At 47.0% G+C, this 20,829-nt stretch overlaps 1 protein-coding gene across 6 annotated transcripts in view; it reads left to right on the top strand.

Annotated features, from left to right (window-relative positions):
• Positions 1-20,829, top strand: part of LOC138282379 (Y+L amino acid transporter 2-like) — a 588,082-nt gene that overhangs the window by 230,568 nt on the left and 336,685 nt on the right. For 4 of the 6 annotated variants that reach the window (XM_069219875.1, XM_069219870.1, XM_069219873.1 and 1 more), the window contains one exon: positions 20,042-20,155. The exons of the other annotated variants lie outside the window; for them this stretch is intronic. The gene's annotated coding sequence lies outside the window, so the exon portion shown is untranslated. The remainder of the gene's footprint in view (positions 1-20,041; positions 20,156-20,829) is intronic. 6 annotated transcript variants of the gene reach the window in all.

The raw sequence follows: 20,829 nt of genomic DNA, 5'->3' as shown, positions 1-20,829 counted from the left end.
AACTTCAAGGCTGGAGGAGAAGCTTGCCCAATGGCCCCACTCAGGGCCTCCACCTACCAGTGGATTGTCTGGGGCCTGGCTCTTGACACTGACAGCTGTCAGTGGCCTCTGTTGGTTACTGTCCCTATGGACAGAGTTTCCATGAGTTGGGGACAGAAGTCAGACCCAAGTAGTGGAACGGGCCACATCACTTTGTTGGCCATGGTGGTACTGTCTACCTACCGGGATGCCTCTGTGAGCACATTAAAGTTAGGAGCTTCACAGCGGGGATCCACAGATGAGGAGAAGGGTTCCCCATGGGTCAGTCAGTGTCCCCAGAGAGTATAGACAGAGAAGCTCACTGGGTTCAGAAAGGCATAGAACTGGCAAGTGCCCCTGCAGTAGTGGGCCGTGTTTAGGTTCTATTGCCTTAAGCAGGAAAGTCATTTAGAGTATTGATTAGCCTACCCTGGCTTTAGCTGGAAGGGGGATATGTTGGAAATGGTCTTTCTGCAGGGTCACCCCCAAACCTTTTGCATTCCTCCTCCTATTTTTCTGACCTCATGTTTGCTGGCTGGGCACTTTACCACTGCTAACCAGTGCTAAAGTGCATGTGCTGTCTACCTGAAAACATGGTAACATTGGCTCATACCCAATTGGCATATTTAATTTACTTGCAAGTCCCGAGTGAAGTGCACTGATGTGCCCAGGGCCTGTAAATTAAATGCCACTAGTGGGCCTGCAGCACTGATTGTGCCACCAACAGAAGTAGCCCCTTAACCGTGTCTCAGGTCTGCCATAGCTAGGTCTGTGTGTGTAGTTTCACTGCCACTTCTTCGACTTGGCATTTAAAATTATCTGCCAAGCCTTAAACTCCACTTTTTCTACACATAGGGAACTCCTAAGGTAGGCCCTGGGTAACCCATAGACATTCTGCACCAGAACCTGCAACCTGTCAAGAGAAGCTGCCTGGCTGCCCAAAGGACTCACTTGGACTGCTTTGCTGTAAAGGACTGCTGCCTTACTGTTACCCTGCTGCCTTGCTGGCCTCTGGCTCTGCTGAGAAGTGGTCTCCAAGGGCTTGGATTGAGTTTGCCTCCTGTTCCTGAAGCTCAGGGCCAAAAAGATTTCATCTCTGCAAAGAAACTCCTTGTGCGGCGAAAATCGATGCACAGCCTGCCGGAATCGACACACAGCCTGCCCAGCAGTGAGAAAATCACTGCATCGCTGAGCCCGGCTCCCCGAGTGGAGACCAATGCAATGCCAGCGTTGCAACCGGAACGTTGACGCACAGCCCACCGGATCGACGCCTCACTGAGCTGGAACAACGCAGCCTGACTTCCTGCGAGAAGAGTCCACACAGCTTCCCCGCATCGCCCACTGGATTGATGTAGTACCTGGGACTTTGTCCAGCACGTACAGGATTTCGACGCATCATCCCTGGGCGTCAAAAGACCCCGCATCCCAAAGAGGATTCAAGCCTGCATGCCGGAATTCAACGTTGCCACCTTGCCAAGTGGAAAGAAATCAAGGCATCATCTGTGTGTGCCTGGAAATCCATCTCACACCCTTCGTTTTCCACGCATCTCCTCCTCTGCGGTCTTCGTGCGTGTAATTTTGATGTAAACCAGGTACTTGTGATTGCAAGAGAAATATGGTGCTTTTAAGAACTTAAGACTCTATTTATCATTGCAAAAGTGATATTTCAACATATACTTATCAAATCTTGATCGTTTTGACCTGCATTTAATCAGATAAATATCTAATATTTTCCTAAACCTGTGTAGTGTCCTTTTGTAGTGACCTCACTGTGTTATTGCATGATTTATTGCACAAATACTTTACACATTGCCTTTTAAGTTAAGCCTGACTGCTCAGTGCCAAGCTACCGGAGTGGGCACAGGATAATTTGGATTGTGTGTGACTTACCCTGACTAGAGTGAGGGTCCTTGCTTGGACAGGGGGTAACCTGACTGCCAACCAAAGACCCCAGTTCTAACAACTTACATGCATCTCTTTCCTGCCTGCCTCAAGGTGCTACTTGCTGGCAAAGCACACTTCTTTGAGACTCCTGATGTGGCATGGGAGTGGGTAACAGAGGAGAGTCATCTACAGCGAAATTACTGTGCAACCATCTCACTCGAGTAGACCAGAACACGATCAACTGGATTCCAGGAACCGAAAGTTGGTCGACTGCTGAGATCCCGTATGCAGTCCCGCAGGCGGTGGTCCGGGGGTAGACCTTCATCCTTCTCGCCAAGCTTGGACACCTCTGAGCCCCAGTCTGTGCAGCACAGAAATAAGTCAGTGATCCTGCAGGAAGGAGAAGGGGATACGGCAGAGCAGCAAGAGGAGAGGCTGAACCAGTCACCATTAGTGTAACAGAGTTACAGCAGGGCAGTTAACAATGTTCTGGCTGAACAGGCAATAATTTAATCCTGGTGCATGGAGGGGTCCACCACTCCAAGTTAAGTGTGTTTTATTTGCAGGTTCGGGCAACAAATGGGGCAAAATATGCTTTTTCTGGTTGGGAGGGGAAGTGTAGGGTGCGGGGAGTTGGTAAAGGTTTGGGGTGTTTGAATGTACATTTGTTGTGGTGCTATTTTCTTGTTTTCTACGCAACACAAACAGAATTATCCAGGGGTATCTGAGGGAATCCTGGTTAGTCCAGTCAGAAATGATGTACACAATGAGACAGCCAAATCGGGTCCGTGATGGGTCCTATACCCAGATAGTGACAGGCTCTTACCATGGCAACGGTTAAGGTGGTATCCTGGAAATGGGATGCTGGACAAGATTAATCTGACTGCAGCACTCCGTCACATTCAGGAGGTTCATCCATCCATTCTATTTCTACAGGAGACACACTACCTGCTGGGTGCATCTTATCCCTTCCTGGCTCATTATTTGTTTGACGGGGTCCATCATGCGGGGTTTATACACGGCTTGCAATACTGATGCGAAGGGTATTTCCCATGGTGGTGCATCAAACATGGCTAGACCCACAGGACAAATATGTAGCTCTGGCAGCCATGGTGGGGAACACCCCTTGAATTTGATTTATGCACCTCCGACGACCCATGACTGCTTTCTGGAGGAGTTGGCGGTGGTGGTAGTACAGATGCCCCCTGGATGTACGGTCACTGAAGATGACAAGAATGCACTTCTGGATCCAGTGGTGGATATTATGGGTGCAGTCTTTGATGTTCGATGTCGACACTCAGCGTCCCTGAGACAATGAGTGTCAAACCTGGGTCTATACAAGGTCTGGAGGTCTTGGTACCCCATTCCAAATAATACACCAATACATCTGCAGCGCATCAAACACAGGCACATATTGACATGGTCTTTATGCCAGCTGCTGATCTCCCCAAGGTTAAGCAAGGCCAGATATTGGCTTGAGGAATATCAGATCATTCCCTGGCTCTCCAGACCATTGGTTTAGCTGTCCAGACACAGCTCCCTATGTGGCGCTTCAACGCCTGGCTTTTACAAAACAGGGAATATACTGCAAACTTGAGGGCTGAGATTGTCCAATACTTTGAGCTTAATGATGGGATGGTGCGTACAAAAGCAATGCTGTGAGAGGCCCAGCCAAGGCTCTTCTCCGAGCACAGGAGAGAGCCGGGCAGGCACACATCTCCTGGCTGGAGGCCAAAGTGCTTCAGTTGGAGAGGCACACAACCCAGGAAGGACGGGGAGCAAACAAGCATACTCTGAACCTGGTGGGGGAGGAAATAAGGGTGCAATTGTTGGAGGCAGCAAAACAGTTATGGCGAGCCTCACAGGCTAGGGTCTTCAGATGGGGAGATAAGAACAGTTATACGGGCTGGCCACAAAACCCATGGAGGGACGGGTGATACCAGAGGTGGGTGATAAAACAGGAGTGTCTCAAGACACTCCTGCTGTGATGGCAGCCACATTTGCACAGTATTATGCTGCGCTGTAGGCCGCAGCCCCTAGGCCCCGAATATAGCTGAACTCTGAAAAAACGGAAGTCCTCATCCTCGGCAACACCCTGTCCGCCTGGGACGACTCCTGGTGGCCCACGGCCCTCGGCACCGCACCGACCCCCACAGACCACGCCCGCAACCTCGGCTTCATCTTGGACCCTCTTCTCACCATGACCAAGCAAGTCAACGCCGTGTCCTCCGCCTGCTTCCTCACCCTCCGCATGCTCCGCAAGATCTTCTGCTGGATCCCCGCCGACACAAGAAAAACCGTGACCCACGCCCTCGTCACGAGCCGCCTGGACTACGGCAACACCCTCTACGCCGGGACCACAGCCAAACTCCAAAATCGCCTGCAACGCATTCAAAACGCTTCGGCCCGCCTCATCCTCGACATACCCCGCAGCAGCCACATCTCCGCACACCTGAGACACCTGCATTGGCTCCCTGTCAGCAAAAGGATCACCTTCCGACTTCTCACCCACGCACACAAAGCCCTCTACGACAAGGGACCGGAATACATCAACAGACGCCTCAGCTTCTACGTCCCCACCCGCCTCCTCCGCTCCTCTGGCCTCGCACTCGCTGCTGTCCCTCGCATCCGCCGCTCCACGGCGGGTGGTAGATCTTTCTCCTTCCTGGCGGCCAAGACCTGGAACTCCCTCCCCACCAGCCTCAGGACCACTCCGCTTTCCGGAGACTCCTAAAGACCTGGCTGTTCGAACAGCGATAACCCCCCCTTTTTCCCCTAGCGCCTTGAGACCTGCACGGGTGAGTAGCGCGCTTTATAAATGTTAATGATTTGATTTGAAGACACTCCTGCTGTGATGGCAGCCACATTTGCACAGTATTATGCTGCGCTGTAGGCCGCAGCCCCTAGGCCCCGAATATAGCTAGAGGAGCCACTGTTAAAAGAACTGACCCTGCCGACCATTCCTGGAGCAGGAACGGAGGATATTGGATCAACCCATATCACTAGAAGAGATGCGGGTTCATGCCAAACCGCAGTACTAGGCATTATATAAGGCGGTTGAATGTTGCGCTGGCACACAGACATATCCTTCCAGGACCTCCAGCGCTGATATTAATAGATTTCAAGAAGGCGTTCAACACTGTCGACTGGGGATATTTAAGACAGGTGCTCATTAAAGCAGGCTTTGTTGTCAGATTCCGGAGTATGATAAATCCACTATATTGCTCCCCGACAGCCAGGGTACTGGTTAATGGGATGGTGCTGGAGGTGTTCCCCATCTATAGGGGAACAAGGCAGGGATGCCCATTCTCCCCTCTTCTCTTTGCTTTGGCCATCGAACCATTGGGGTGCATGCTCCAAGGAGAACCACTGGTGACAGAATGGTGCTGGCCTCAGGGAGAAGAGGATCGAGTAGCATTGTATGCAGATGATGTGTTGTTGGATCTATCCAATATGAAAGAGAGTGGGCCCAGATATCTCTATCTTCTGCAGCTGTTTGCAGGTGCATCCAGATTGGTGATTAATCCAAAGAAATCACTTTTGGTTCTTCTGACTGGGTTTCGAGAGGCAATTGACTGGCAGTCTGAATTGCCCATAAAGTGACTTAGCTTCACCTGTTTTGGAATTAAAATAGCACTGTAACCATTCCTTATATGGGCGCTAAACATCACACTGCTTGTTCAAAGAGATAAGGTGGATTTGAAGAGGTGGCAAACACTACCCCTTAATATTTTGGGACTAAGGGCCATATGTACGAAAACATTTTCCCATAGACACAGAATGGGCAAAACTGCTTGCTACATCTGGCCCATAGTTCCTTATTTAAGATATTGGTATTGCCACGTTTTCTGTATATTCTTTAAAACCTTGCCATACAACTATCGTCCCAGTGGTTTAGAGAGATGGGAGCATTGGCTACTGCCTTCCTCTGGCAAAACAAAAGACGCCGCCTTAGTAGGAACACATGTCCGCAAAGCACATATGAGGGAGGGTTGGGAATGTCTAACATACACTATACAAATAATCTTTTTTGAAAAGCTTGTACCCCTTGTTGGAATCAGCACTATGGACGATTTCCAAGGGCTTAGTTTTGATGACAACATTGTGTCTGCAATTTTACAGACACCTTGCATCCTCAGTAGTGATGGTTCAGTCCCTACGAATAGTCTCAAGGAAGATTGGAAAACATTATCCACTCTCAAACGCGAATTGATTAAAACAGTCATGCATGGAACCATTATGACAGAATATTTACGCGCTAACATTGCACCTAATGGACTTCTAGTATCCAATCTACCTAGGATATTCTTACAAGATTTAGCCTTTAGAAAAGATTGGGCATAGACGGCGTGGAAGTGCACCAGGGATTGGTTGGTTCTGATTATTAACACTTCTAAACGTCTGGCTGATTCAATAACCATCCAAATCAGTGCAATAGAAAACACTCTGAAGACCAGTTACTCTAACAGCCTTTAAGAGCCGTCTGTCAGAGATCAATGCTGAACTTAATGAGACAAAATAATTTTTGACTCAACAAAAAATTACTAAACTTCAGAAGGACATCATGAAGTTCAGCAGAGAGAAGGTCTACCCCTACATAAAAGAGGATTACGATATAGACAACCAATCTTGGTCATCGGATGAATCCACTTCATCAAATAAGAAACCACGTAGTTATAGTAATGGATCTTCGTCTGATGGATGGAGCACAGATGAAAACCAGCCACAACCATTTTTTACTATCCTCCTTACCCCGTTAGTCACCAAATGAAACCTCCTTATCCATTCTTTCAACCCCACCCGATAATGCTATATATGCCTTTTTTAGGCCGTGCCCGGGGCAGAGAAAGAGGCAGAAGGAGAGGAAGAGGCAGACCTATCCAGTGGTCCCGAGAGGAACCCTAAATGGTAACAAGGAGCCAAGTCAACAAAAAAAACGGCGAGAACCTAGTTGTAAATCTCTCTTCTAAACAACTCACGGAGGATGAAACCAATGTACTAAACAAAGGCCTTGGGTTTGTGCCTACCCCTGAGGAGGATTTGTTCCGTTTACACATTGAACTAGCCAAATGTTTCCGCAAAATTCAACTACATTTCTTTTTCAAGGAGAAACAGACTGATTTGCAACCAGTCGATTCAGGTTTAAGAAAACCATCTACTTTTGCTCCACCTTCCAATTCAATGCCTAGTGAAGTTTGAACCTTTGAACAGGCAGTATTAGTTGGACCGACTTTGTCCTAAACATGCCTATATTAATTCACCAACTAAAGATAAAAAGGCATTACGATCCTTAGCAGCAGACTCTACTATTGTTATCAAACAGGCCGACAAAGGAGGTGCCATTGTTATTTTGAATTCTGCTGACTACAAACATGAATGTTTACGTCTTTTAAGTGATTCTACCTACTATGAAAAAATAATGAGCGATCCTACTGGAAGATTACAGCTCCAGATTAGATCTTTAATCGAAGAAGCTAGACATAATTTGTGGATTTCTGCCAATGAAGCTGAATTTCTTGATATACCCCACCCTTGGACACCTTACTTTTATTGTTTACCAAAGATTCACAAAGGAAAAATACCTCCTCCAGGGCGCCCGATAGTGTCTGGCCAAGGTTCAGTTTTAGAGCCTTTATCTATTTTCTGTGATCATTTCTTGCAACCTTTGGTAAAGTGTTCTTCGACTTATATACAAGACACAAAAGACATCCTAAATTTGATTGAAGCCATTAATAGCACTGGTGAGGTACAAGGCATTATCACTGTAGATGTTGAAGCTTTGTATACTAACATCCCCCAAGAAGCTACTTTACAGGTTGTAGAATCGGCTCTTCTAGAATATCCAGATCCTTTTTCTACTCCTGCATGCTTCATTATGCAGTGCGCCACACTGGCTCTAACAGAAAACTATTTTCAATTTTAAGATCAGTTTTTTCATCAGATTAGAGGAACGTCGATGGGCAGTACGTTTGCACCGAGTCTGGCATGTCTATATATGTATGACTTCGAAAAGAAGCATATCTTACCATCGACTAATCCCTTTCAGAACTACATAAGATTGTGGCGACGGTACATTGACGACATCCTGATTATTTGGCAAGGCCCATTGACCTCAACCAAGGAGTCTTGGATCAACACCATTGATCCCTTTTTGAAATGTACTTCTACGGTGTCATCCACCCATTTACCTTTTCTAGATCTCTTGATAACCATTAACGGTGGCAAATTGTCTACAACCATTTACCATAAACCAACAGACCGGAATAGCCTCTTGTTATATGAGAGTCACCACCCGAAGTCACTACGACATAATTTACCTGTCTGACAAATCTTGCGGTTGAGAAGGAACTGTAATACATCCCGCGAGTTTGATCGCCAGGCTGATGTTCTTCAAGTAAAACTCTATGAACGACACTATCCCACACGAGTTGTAGATCAAGCACGTAAACAAGCTAGAAATAACCATCGGGAGGCCTTGCTGGAAATAATTGTCAAACCACCCCAAACCAGATTAACTTGTGTGTCTACCTATACTCCTCAATCCAACCTCATAAAAACACTGATCAATAAAAGATGGTCTATACTAACCAGTGGTGGCGTTCAAGTTCCTAGACCATTGTATGCTTTCAAACGCACTGCCAACATTAAGGATATTGTGGTTCACACTCGTCCTCGAATTTCCCGGGTGACTTCTACGCAGAGGACGTTATGGGGTCTCCCTCCAGTTGTGGGTCATCATCCTTGTGGCCACTGTAATGTTTGTTCACTCACGAGACATCTTACAACAGTGAATTTAGACCCTATCAGTACTTGGCAGCTTAAAAAACATACTAATTGTAATACCAAGAATTGCATCTACATGATAACATGTCCATGTGTATTACGATATATTGGTATGACGATACGACCAGTGAAGATACGTATCAACGAACCCAGAAGCAATATTAGATGCAATAGGATTACAACCAAACTCTGTGCTCACTTTCTAGATACCCCACATACCCCAGACAATTTATGGTGGATAATTTTGGAGGCACCCAGAGTTCGATCCAATGATCCCACGTTTCTATTTAGGACTGAACAAAGATGGGTCTTTAAATTAGGGACCAGTGCACGGGGTATAAATGATGAGATACCCTGGACATTATTGTCATGACTTCCTCTCCATGAGAATTGATCTTTACCTCCACCTTGATTTAGGTTAATCCACCCTTTATTTCTACTGGCTTAACCTGCATAATCCTTTGATAATTGACCGACTAAATAGCCATCCTTTTCATAAATTTCTCATCCACAATAGTTTTTACATTTTATTTTTATTGTTCACATTGTGGGCATCATTAATAATATTTACATTGCCCAGTGTTTACAGTATAAAGATTATTTATTTAAGGCTTGCCTTGACTAGCCTTGCAGCATTTTTCCAATGTGTCGTTCCTTTATTTTTATTGTTGCCTCCTGGCGCTCCTTCTTGAGCCTCGCGTTTGTGTCCTTCCTTGATTTTGATCACCAGCACGATGACACACACAACGGAAGACGTTTTGCTTCCGTATTTCCAACGCGTATATATCGCGTCTCCGACAGCGTTTACCTGTCATTTGACAGGAACGCATACTGAAGGGTAGGTCCATTACTAAGGACCATGGACTTAATTGTGAGTACACGCTGTTTTTTGTTTTTTGTTTGCGAATGTGCACATGATATTCCTTTAGCCAGGCCATTACTGGGGTAATGTTTAACGACTGGCTTAGAAATACCGATTACTTTCTGCTATTATTATTTTTGGATTAGACCTGAGTAAATTATCCTCAGTTATCTTGATTTACTCAACCATTGTTGCAGCCTGACTTTATGCTTATGGATGAGCTTATTACATACTTTTGTGTTGATACTGGTTTATGACCACTATGTTTAGTGTCCCCTCTAGTCCTGGGTTTTGTGCTTTCCAGGGAGCTACATCTCTCAGTTGGGGATGGTAAGCACATCTTTCTACATGGTTTCACATGCCTATTCACTGAATTAATGCACACAATTGATTTTCACTTAATTTGGTGCCATGTCTTTTTATTACTGTTTTCTAGGGCGACCTTTTTCGTGATATTATCAGTTGATTAAATGTAAGTGACTGCTTTTTATTTGCTAATTGGAGAAGCTAATTTTTTGGTCCTGATGAAGCGTCAATTGATCCAGATGGACCACTAGACGCAAAACATATCGACCCCATAATAGAGGTACCACAAAGATTGTGGTCCTCTTGTTGTGTTTTGAAAGTTGTTGTGCATTGCACTCATTTTTTACTTTCATCTTTTGTTTTTAACCTTGGTCTTCATTTCTTCTATACAGATTAAAATTATGATGTGAGTCAGAGATGAATAACCAATTTTAAATTCTCTTTTGCTCTCCTTTTTGTATCGGTGTCTGGCTTAGTCCGTACCCATTAGTCACCATAACAGCAACACGGCTTAGAGCCCCCATTTGGGGAGCCCGTCAGGCGTTGCAGTGCCGGCCTGGCATGGAGCATTTCCCGATGATGCTAGTCATCCATTGTGATGCATGAGGGCTTTTGCTCCTGAATTATTAGGTTCCCTAGACCTTTTTGTTTGTACTTGAAACAGTGTACCCTTGTTCTGTTTATCACTTATTTGGGAGACTGTACACTGGACCATCAACCTCCCGGTCCCTCCCCCCACCTCTTTTGTTTTAACAGACACTACTACTGTCTTGTATCCTAAGCCCTCGTGCTCCATGATTGGCTCATGGGGAGTGGGCAGACCCGTCCTATCAGCTGGAACTAGCGAATTTGGGGTTATCGTGCATTATGGAGCTTCTATATGGTGGCTCAGTATCACAGAACATCCCAGAAGTGATGAGGATGATGTTCATGGGGTGGAGGGAGGCGAAGCTTCACACTGGGTGGTGGAAGAAGTTGACGCATCAGACTCCGTTGTGGCAGGGACCTGGTTGGCAGAGGTGAGTGCAGTGGAGGGTTTTTTACGATGGGACGCAAATGCATAACTTTGCTTGGGGATGTTTGGCCAGGGGACCATATTTAATCCTTCCAGGGATTCCATTACGGGGTACAAGATGTCACGCACACAGTTCCATAAATATTTGCAATTGCGACATGCCCTGAAATCCCACATACCTGAGGCTACCTCAATTCCGGAATTTAGGCCCATGGAAGCAAAGGTGGTGATAGGGGCATTGGGCAAAGCGGATACCTCCCAGTTATATCGTTCAATAGTATTAAATGCGTCCAAGACACTTGCCCCTGAGATCCAGATGGGAAGCCTGGGTTGGACCAATGGATGAGGAGGACTGGCAAGACGCCTTAATGGTGCCGCAAGTGATTGCCATCTCGGCTAAACTGAGATTGGTGCAATTGTATTACGTGCACTGTGCGCACCTAACTGCAATTCAACTGCATCAAGCTGGGCTTCGGTCCATGCCCCAGTGTGGGCGGTGTGATGGATCCTCAGCGGACTTGTTTCATATGGTGTGGTCCTGTCCAATTATTGTACACTACTGGGAACAGGTGTTGTCAGAACTCACTGTGGTGGTGGTGCAGACTCTGGAACTGTTCCAGTGAGGGTTCTATTGGGAGTTATGGAGTGAATGGGAGTCTCCTGAGCAGATAGACAATTGGTGAGCAGTTGGTGGGCACAGCACTTATGGCTACGAAGCGGGACATTGCAAGACAGTGGTCGGTGAGCAGCCCCCCCCCCCCACTGTTTTGCAATGGAGGAGGGTAGTGGACTTGTGCGCCCAGATGGAGAAACTGGTTTGAGACAAGAGGATGCCAACAGAAATACATTAAAATCTGGTCTAAATGGGCAGACGATCAAGGAACCGATGTGGAAGAAGAAATGTGAATCTGTTATACATGTGTGCGATTGACATGATTGCGAGCCTCGCTTGTAATACACGTTTGTGGCAGCTGGGTATGCCTGGAAAGGAGTCATATGTAAGACTGTATCAACCCTGTTGTGTGACAAATCTGGTTTTGAACAAAAATAAACATTTGGTTATCAAAAAAAAAAAGACTCAGTAGAGATTCTCGCTTCTAGTTCACACAATATCTCTTGTGTTGACCAGACCACAAGTGTGTTATTGGGACCACCGGCCATGGGGGAGATAATCTTTAGAGTGTGACCATGACCTTTACTTCAACTAGGATTTCCTGACCATTGGGACCACCATTGCCATTCTCTGTCCCTCAGGATTTGAACTAACGCTTACTCCAGCGAAACAAAACCCACAGGCCTCATTTTTAGCGTTGAGCCTGTTGTAGTTAGAAAAGGGCTTGGAGTCTGCCTGTGGCTTACTATTTGTCAGCTTTTGTGGCATTCTTCTTTACAGCCTCGTAATTCGTCACTGGAGGCCATATCATACTTTCCGTTCCTGTCTGTGGAGCATGGCCAAGCACAGATTGATTTAACATAATTAGTGTCAATCCGCTGCTCCTGAGATGATTGAGGTACTGATTTCTTCTTTTAACTTCTAGTGCCCTGCAAACAGAAGGCACATGAATAGCAAAAACGTTCTCAGCAGGACAAACAGAATTGTAAAGTTGTATTTTCTATAGTTAACTTTTTTTTATTTTGCCAAGTCTTCTTTTCGCACTTTAAACTCCTGTTATTTTTTTTTAACTTTGAGTGTCCTGCAAACTGAAGGTGCGTGACTGGAAAAAACGTGCCCAACAGGACAAAAAAAAATGAAAAGTTGTATTCTCTATAGTTAACTTTTTTATTTTGCCAAGTCTTCTTTTCTCACTTTGCACTCATGTTTTGTTTTTGGTCGTGGGCACTGTTCTCAAACGATGGCTATTATCTTGTTCTAAATATTACAAAGCAACATGTTTCTTTCTTTTGTCTTATTTTCAAAATTATACTTTAACACATAATCATACAGTATGCACTTGTCCACCCGCCTCAAATCCAATCTGCCCCACTCCAATAAAAAACATTCACCCCAATCCACTCCAGTCCACCACACTCCAATCCTCCCAACCCACACCACTCCAATCTGCCCCACTTTAATCCGAAATAATCTGCCCCACTGCAATCCAAAACTCACCCAAACCACACCAATCAACCACAGTCCAATCAAACCTCCCACTCCAATCTGCCCCACTCCAATCCAGAACAGTCCAAAACAATCTGCCCCACTCCAATCCAAACAAAACTCCCCCACTCTAATACAGCAATTCAAAACAAACTACCCCATCCCAATTCAAAACAGTCAGCCCCTCTCCAATCCAAAACAATCTGCCCTACTCCAGTCTGCCTCACTCCACTCCAAAACAATCTGCCCCACTCTAATCTAGAACAGTTTATCCACCTCCCATCTTCCCCACTCCAGTCCAAAACAGTCTGCCCCACTCTCATTAAAACAGTCTGCCCCACTCTCATTAAAACAGTCTGCCCCACTCTCATTAAAACAGTCTGCCCCACTCTCATTAAAACAGTCTGCCCCACTCCAGTCCAAAACAGTCTGCCCCACTCTCATTAAAACAGTCTGCCCCACTCTCATTAAAACAGTCTGCCCCACTCTCATTAAAACAGTCTGCCCCACTCTCATTAAAACAGTCTGCCCCACTCCAGTCCAAAACAGTCTGCCCCACTCCAGTCCAAAACAGTCTGCCCCACTCTAATCTAGAACAGTTTATCCACCTCCCATCTTCCCCACTCCAGTCCAAAACAGTCTGCCCCACTCTCATTAAAACAGTCTGCCCCACTCTCATTAAAACAGTCTGCCCCACTCTCATTAAAACAGTCTGCCCCACTCTCATTAAAACAGTCTGCCCCACTCTCATTAAAACAGTCTGCCCCACTCTCATTAAAACAGTCTGCCCCACTCTCATTAAAACAGTCTGCCCCACTCTCATTAAAACAGTCTGCCCCACTCCAGTCCAAAACAGTCTGCCCCACTCCAGTCCAAAACAGTCTGCCCCACTCTCATTAAAACAGTCTGCCCCACTCTCATTAAAACAGTCTGCCCCACTCCAGTCCAAAACAGTCTGCCCCACTCTCATTAAAACAGTCTGCCCCACTCCAGTCCAAAACAGTCTGCCCCACTCCAGTCCAAAACAGTCTGCCCCACTCCAGTCCAAAACAGTCTGCCCCACTCCAGTCCAAAACAGTCTGCCCCACTCCAGTCCAAAACAGTCTGCCCCACTCCAGTCCAAAACAGTCTGCCCCACTCCAGTCCAAAACAGTCTGCCCCACTCCAGTCCAAAACAGTCTGCCCCACTCCAGTCCAAAACAGTCTGCCCCACTCCAGTCCAAAACAGTCTGCCCCACTCCAGTCCAAAACAGTCTGCCCCACTCCAGTCCAAAACAGTCTGCCCCACTCCAGTCCAAAACAGTCTGCCCCACTCCAGTCCAAAACAATCTGTCTCTCACTAATCTAAAACAAGTTGCCCCACTTCAATCCAAAACAAAATGCCCACTCCAATCCAAAATAATCTGACCCACTTCAAGCCTCCCAACTCCAATCCACCTCACCACAATCCACCTCACTCCAGATTACTCCACTCCAATCTGCCCCACTCCAATTCAGAATAATCTGTCCCATTCCAATCTGTCCCACTCCAGTCAAAAACAATCTGCATACTCTATTCCAAAACATTCTGCCCCATTTAATTCCAAATCAATCTGTCCCACTTCTATCCAAAACATTCTTCCCCACTCCAATGAAAACTAATATGCCCCACTCGTCTGCCCCACTACAATCCAAAAAATATGCCCCACTACAATCTTTCCCAGTACAAACCAAAACAATCTGCCCCAATCCAATCTACCCCACTCCAATCCAAAACAATTTACCCACTCCAATCCAAAACAATCCGCCCCACTCCAGTCTTTCCCAGTACAAACCAAAACAATCTGCCCCAATCCAATCCACCCCATCTTGCCCAATCCAAGCAGCCAATTCAAATCCAAAACAATGTGTCCACTCCAATCCAAAACAATGTGCTCGACTCCAGCCTGCCTCACTCCAACCCAAAATAATCTGCCCCACTTCAGTTCCCCCACTCCAATCCGCCACTCTCCAGCCCAATCCACCCCACTTCAGTCCAGTCCATCTCACCCCAATTCTCGCCACTCCAATCTGCCCCACTCCAATCCAAAACAATGGGCCCCTTCCAATCCCTTGACTCCAATCCAGTATGCCCCTCTCCAATCCAACTCACCCCACTCCAATCCAGTCCACCTCACCACAATCTGCCCCACTCCAATCTGTTCCACTCCAAACCACCCCACCACAATCTGCCCTGCTCCAGTCTGCCCCACTCCAATCCAAAATATCTGCCCTACTGCCATCCAAAGCAATGTGCTTCACTCCAATCTGTCCCAGTACAAACCAAAACAATCTGTCCTACTCCAGCCTGCCTCAATCCAGTCCAAAGCAACCTGTCACACTCCAATACAAAACAATCTGCCCCACTCCAATACAAAACAATCTGCCGCACTTCAATCCCCCACTCCAATCCACCCCACTCCACTCCAGTCCACCTCACCACGATCCACCTCAATCCAGTCTGCTCCACTCCAATCTGCCCCACTCCATTTCAGAATAATCTGTCTCATTCCAATCTGTCCCACTCCAATCCAAAACAATCTGCATACTCTGTTTTTTCATTCCAAAACAATCTGTCTCACTCTTATCCAAAACATTCTTCCCCACTCTAATGAAAACCAATATTCTCCACTCAAGTCTGCCCCACTACAATCCAAAAAATATGCACCACTACAATCCAAAATAATGTGCCCCACTACAATCTTTCCCAGTACAAACCAAAACAATCTGCCCCAATCCAATCTGCCCCAGTCCAATCCAAAACAATTTGCCCACTCCAATGCAAAACAATCTGCCCCACTCCAACCTGCCTCACTCCAGTCCAAAACAATCTGCCCCACTCCAATCTTTCCCAGTACAAATCAAAACAATCTGCCCAAATCCAATCCCCCCATCTGCCCCAATCCAATCCGCCCCACTCCAATCTAAAACAATGTGCCCACTCCAATCCAAAACAATCTGCTCGACTCCAGCCTGCCTCACTCCAATCGGAAATAATCTGTCACAATCAATTCCCTCACCTCAATCCAATCTGCCACTCCTCAACCCAATCCACCCCACTTCAATCCAGTCCATCTCACCCCAGTTCTCCCCACTCCAATCTGCCCCACTCCAATCCAATCTGCCCATCTCTAATCTAGCTCATCCCACTCCACTCCAGTCCACCTCACCCCAATCTGCCCCACCACAATCTTCCCCTCTCCAATCCAAAGTAGTGTACTCCACTCAATCACCCCCTCCAGTCCAAAACAATCTGCCCTACTCCAATCCAAAACAATCTGCCCATTTCAGTACAAAACAATGTGCTCCAGTCCAAAACAATCTGCCCTACTCCAGTACAAAACAAATTGCCCCACTCCAATCCATAAAAATCTGTTCCACTCCAGTCTGTCCCAGTACAAACCAAAAGAATCTGCCCCATGCCATTCCAAAACAATCTGCCACTTCAATCCAAACCAATCAGCTCACTCCAGTTCAAAACAATCAGCCTCAATCCAAAACAATCTGCCCACTCCAATCCAAAGCAATGTGCCCCACTCCACTCTCCCACACTCCAGTCCAAAGCAATCTGCTCTTCTTCAATACAGAAAATGTCTGCCCCACTCTGATCTGCCCCACTCCAATCCAAAACACTCTGCTCCACTCCAATACAAAAACAATCAGCTCCAGTCCACAACAATCTGTCCCACTCAATCCAGTCTAGTCTGCCCCACTCCAGCCTGCCCAACTGCAATCCAAAACATTCTGGCCCAAACCAATCTGCACCCACTCCAATTCAAAACAGCCTGCCCCACTCCAATCCAAAACAGTCTGTCCCACTCCAGTACAAAACAATCTGTCCCACTCCAGTACAAAACAATCTGTCCCACTCCAGTACAAAACAATCTGTCCCACTCCAGTACAAAACAATCTGTCCCACTCCAGTACAAAACAATCCGCCCTACTCCAGTCCATCCCGCTCCAATCCAGTCCACCTCACCCCAATCCAATCCATCCCACTCCCTCCCAATTCACCCCTCCACTCCATCAATCCAGACCAAACCAATCCATTACTATCCAACCTACCCCCACTCAAATTCACCCCAGTCCAACCCACTCCACTCCGGACCAACCATGCCTTCTCCAGTCCAATCCATCCCTCTCCAATCCAATTTATCCCACTACAAACCACCGCATTCAAATTCACCCCACCCCACTCACGTCCAATCCATTCCAATCCAACTCAACCAGTCCAGTCCAGCCCACCTCAATCCAATCTAAAGCAATCCATCCACTCCAATCCACTCACCTCACCCCAGTCCAATCCAATCCACCTTAATCCACCACAGTCCAATCCAGTTCACCTTAATCCACTCTACTCTAATCCAGTCTACCCCACTCGACTACTATCCAATCCACCACACTCCACACCAGTCTAACTCACCTCAGTCCAATCCAATTCATCCAACTCCATTCCAACCCAATTCACCCTAATCCAGTCCACCCCAGTTCATCCCATCAAATCCAATCCACCCACCCACCCTAATCCAATCCACCCACTCAATCCTATAAATCTCCCTCTGTTCCTCTCCCTCACATGCCAGTCCACCCTACTCCAATCCAGTTCAACCCACTCAGTCCATCTCACTCCAACCCAATCCAAGCCACCCCAATCCAAGCCACCCCACCCCAGTGCATTCCACCTCACTCCAATCCACTTTACCACACCCCAATTCAATCCATCTTTCTCTAATCCAATCCTACCCACTCTACTTCAATCCACCCCACTCTACTCCAATCCACCGACTCTACTCCAGTCCACTCCACACCACTTCACTCTACTCCAATCCACCACACTCTACCCCAATCCAATCCACCCCACCCCAGTTCAGGCCACCCGACTCCAACCCAACCTAGTCTATCTAACTCCAATACAATTCACCTTAACCTACCCACTCCCATACAATCCACCTTAAGCCACCTCACCCCTGTCCAATCCACCCCACTACAAACCACCTTAATCCAACCCACACCTATCCAGTCCATCCCGCACCAATCCATTTCATCCCCAATTCAGTCCGCCCCAATTCACCCCACTCATTCCAATCCACCCCACTTCATTCTAATCCACCCCACATCAATCCAATTTAATCCACTCCAGTCCAATCTATCACAAGCCACCCTACTCAAATCTAGTCCACTCCAATTCACCCCAACCACTACACCCCACCCTACCCCACCCTACCCCACCCCAATTCACCCCACCCCAAATCCAGTCCACTCCAATCCACCCCACTCAATCCAATCCACTCCACTTCATTCCAATCCACCCCACTTCATTCCAATCCACTCCAATCAAATTCAACCCACTCCAGTCCAATCCATCACAATCCACCCTACTCAAATCCAGTCACTCCAGTTCATCCCACCCCACCCTAACCACAACTCCAATCCACCCCACCCCAAATCCAGTCCACCTCAATCCAATCCAGCTCTCCTCCACCCAGTCCACCCCATCCAGTCATCCCTATCTGTTCCATCCTGCCCCTGCCCACCCCAGTCCAGTCCACTCAGTCCAGTCTACCCCATTCCATTCCACCCCACTCAATTCCACCCCAATCCAGTGCAGTCCACCCCATTTCAGTCCAATTCACCCTACTCCAGTCCAATTCACCCCACTCAGTCCAGTTTGCCTCACTCTAATCCACCCCACCCCATCCCAATTAAACCCACTCACCCAATCCAATCCACCACAATACAATCCACCCCATTCAAGTTGAATCCACCCCACTCCAGTCTACCTCACCCCAATTCAATCCAGTCATCTTCACTCCAATCCACCCCACTTCACCTCAGTGCACCCCAATCCACTCTAGTCCAATCCATTTTACCGTAGTCCAGTCCACCTTGCTTTATCAAATCCACCCCACCCCAATCCATCCACTCAACCCCAGTCCAGTCCAGTCCACTCCAATCCAATCCACCCCACTACAGTCCAGTTCACCCCACTCCAACCAAATAAATCCAATCCACCCCACTCCACTCCAACCCTACCCACTCCAGTCTAATCCACCACACTCTAGATCACCCCACTCAAATCCACCCCAATCCAAACCAACCCACCCCAGCCTAATCCACCCCACCCTAGTCCTATCACTTCAGCCCAATCCACCCACTCTAATCCAATCTAATCACCCCATTCTAATCCACCTCACCCCATTTCAATCCACCCCACTCCAATCTACCCCACTCCCAGCGGCGTAACGGAGGCCCCTGCAGCCCCTGTGGTGCGGGGACCCAGCTCCAGGGGGTCCCCTCAGCACAGCATCTGGCCTGAGTGACTCCGGAGGGGGGCCCCCCTCTATGTTCTGTGCAGGGGGCCCCCTCTAGTTTCGTTACGCCACTGCCCACTACATTTAATCCATCCCACTCTACTCCAATCCACCTCGCTACCTCAGCCCGTTCCAACCCAATCCACCCTATTCCACCCCACATCACTCTCTGCTACTGAACCATTGAACTCTACTCTCCTCCACTCAACTCTGATACTCTAGTCCCCTACTCCACTCTACAAAACTCTACTCCCCCACTCCACGACACTAACTTTTGAACCATGCTGAACAGCAGCCACACTGATGTCCAACATGGCAAAAACATATTGCCACAGCTAATAGCTCCTGTGTAGATGAGACCTATTGGCTTTGCCAGTGCTTGTTTAGCTAGAGGTGCATAGCCCCAGCGCATATCCTTTTTCAGACAATGTCACCTCTACTGTTTTTTTTATTTTTTTTTTAGTATGCATAATATTTTGCAAGGGATGGTGCAAGTCGTTACTTCAGGATGTTGTAGTGATGATAATGTTTTGCAAACATGAAAAAGTAAAATGTACGATTTTAACAACATAGAGCAGTTTTGCCTGGTCGCCGAGCGAGATTTTGCTCCTAGGGAAACGAAAAAACGCAGAACGAAGTTTTGTTCCTTTGTCTCCTGTCCCCTTTCAGCTCCCTTTCCCTACCAAACACGCAGTGACAATGCCAATAGGCCTGGCTTTAATGCGATGCATCCTTCTCGTTCACAGGCACAGTGCTCACTCCGCATGCACGAATACACAGTGACGTTTTAATGCATGGGCAAAGTGGGCTGTGACCCAGGGCCCCACCCTTTCAAGTGGTAGTGCCAGCTCTGTTCTGCAGTAAGTCTTGTCCTGATGACCTTGAATAATTCTGAAACATTATTTTTAAATACTGTTTTTCTTTAATCTATTTTTAATGTGAATGATGTAAGTCGATGATAGACATTTGCAGAGCAATGTATTTATGTTTAATGTAATATCCATAAAAGAAATTTCTTTCAGATCAAACAGTACATTAATTGTGAGAAATTTGAATGTGTAACGGAGATTATTTGCAGTAATATTAGTAAGCTGCTTGCTTATGTGTTACAATATTAAAAACACACATTAGATGTAAACACATTTAGAATTTGGAAAGTGTGCCTGTGAACTGTCAGTGACCTGGTCAAAGGGGGCATGAAAAAGTTGAAACTGGATCATAACTTCAAAGCTGTTCCAAACAGGGTTTGGCCCGGGGACTTCAAAATCCCGAAGATGTCCCTGGGCACATTGCTCACTGTGCACAGACACAAACACCCTACAGTACCACAGTCACAAGACTCATCTTTGTCTCACCTAGGCAAGTCATTCAAACTGCTCTTCACACACCCAAGGTTTACATAGGCACACCTTGCAGGTACTGCGCTCACCATTCCCTCACACAGGCACTCCTTTCACCTTGTATTCACAAAGAGACCCCCTCACCCTGCACTCACACAGAAACCTCTTGTCCTGCACTCACACAGAGACTGCTC

The sequence above is a fragment of the Pleurodeles waltl genome, chromosome 2_2 (genome assembly GCF_031143425.1).
Source record: "Pleurodeles waltl isolate 20211129_DDA chromosome 2_2, aPleWal1.hap1.20221129, whole genome shotgun sequence".
NCBI classification, from domain to species: Eukaryota; Metazoa; Chordata; class Amphibia; order Caudata; family Salamandridae; genus Pleurodeles; species Pleurodeles waltl.
Note: the sequence above shows the minus strand (reverse complement) of the source record. Positions and strands in the feature narration are given on the sequence as shown.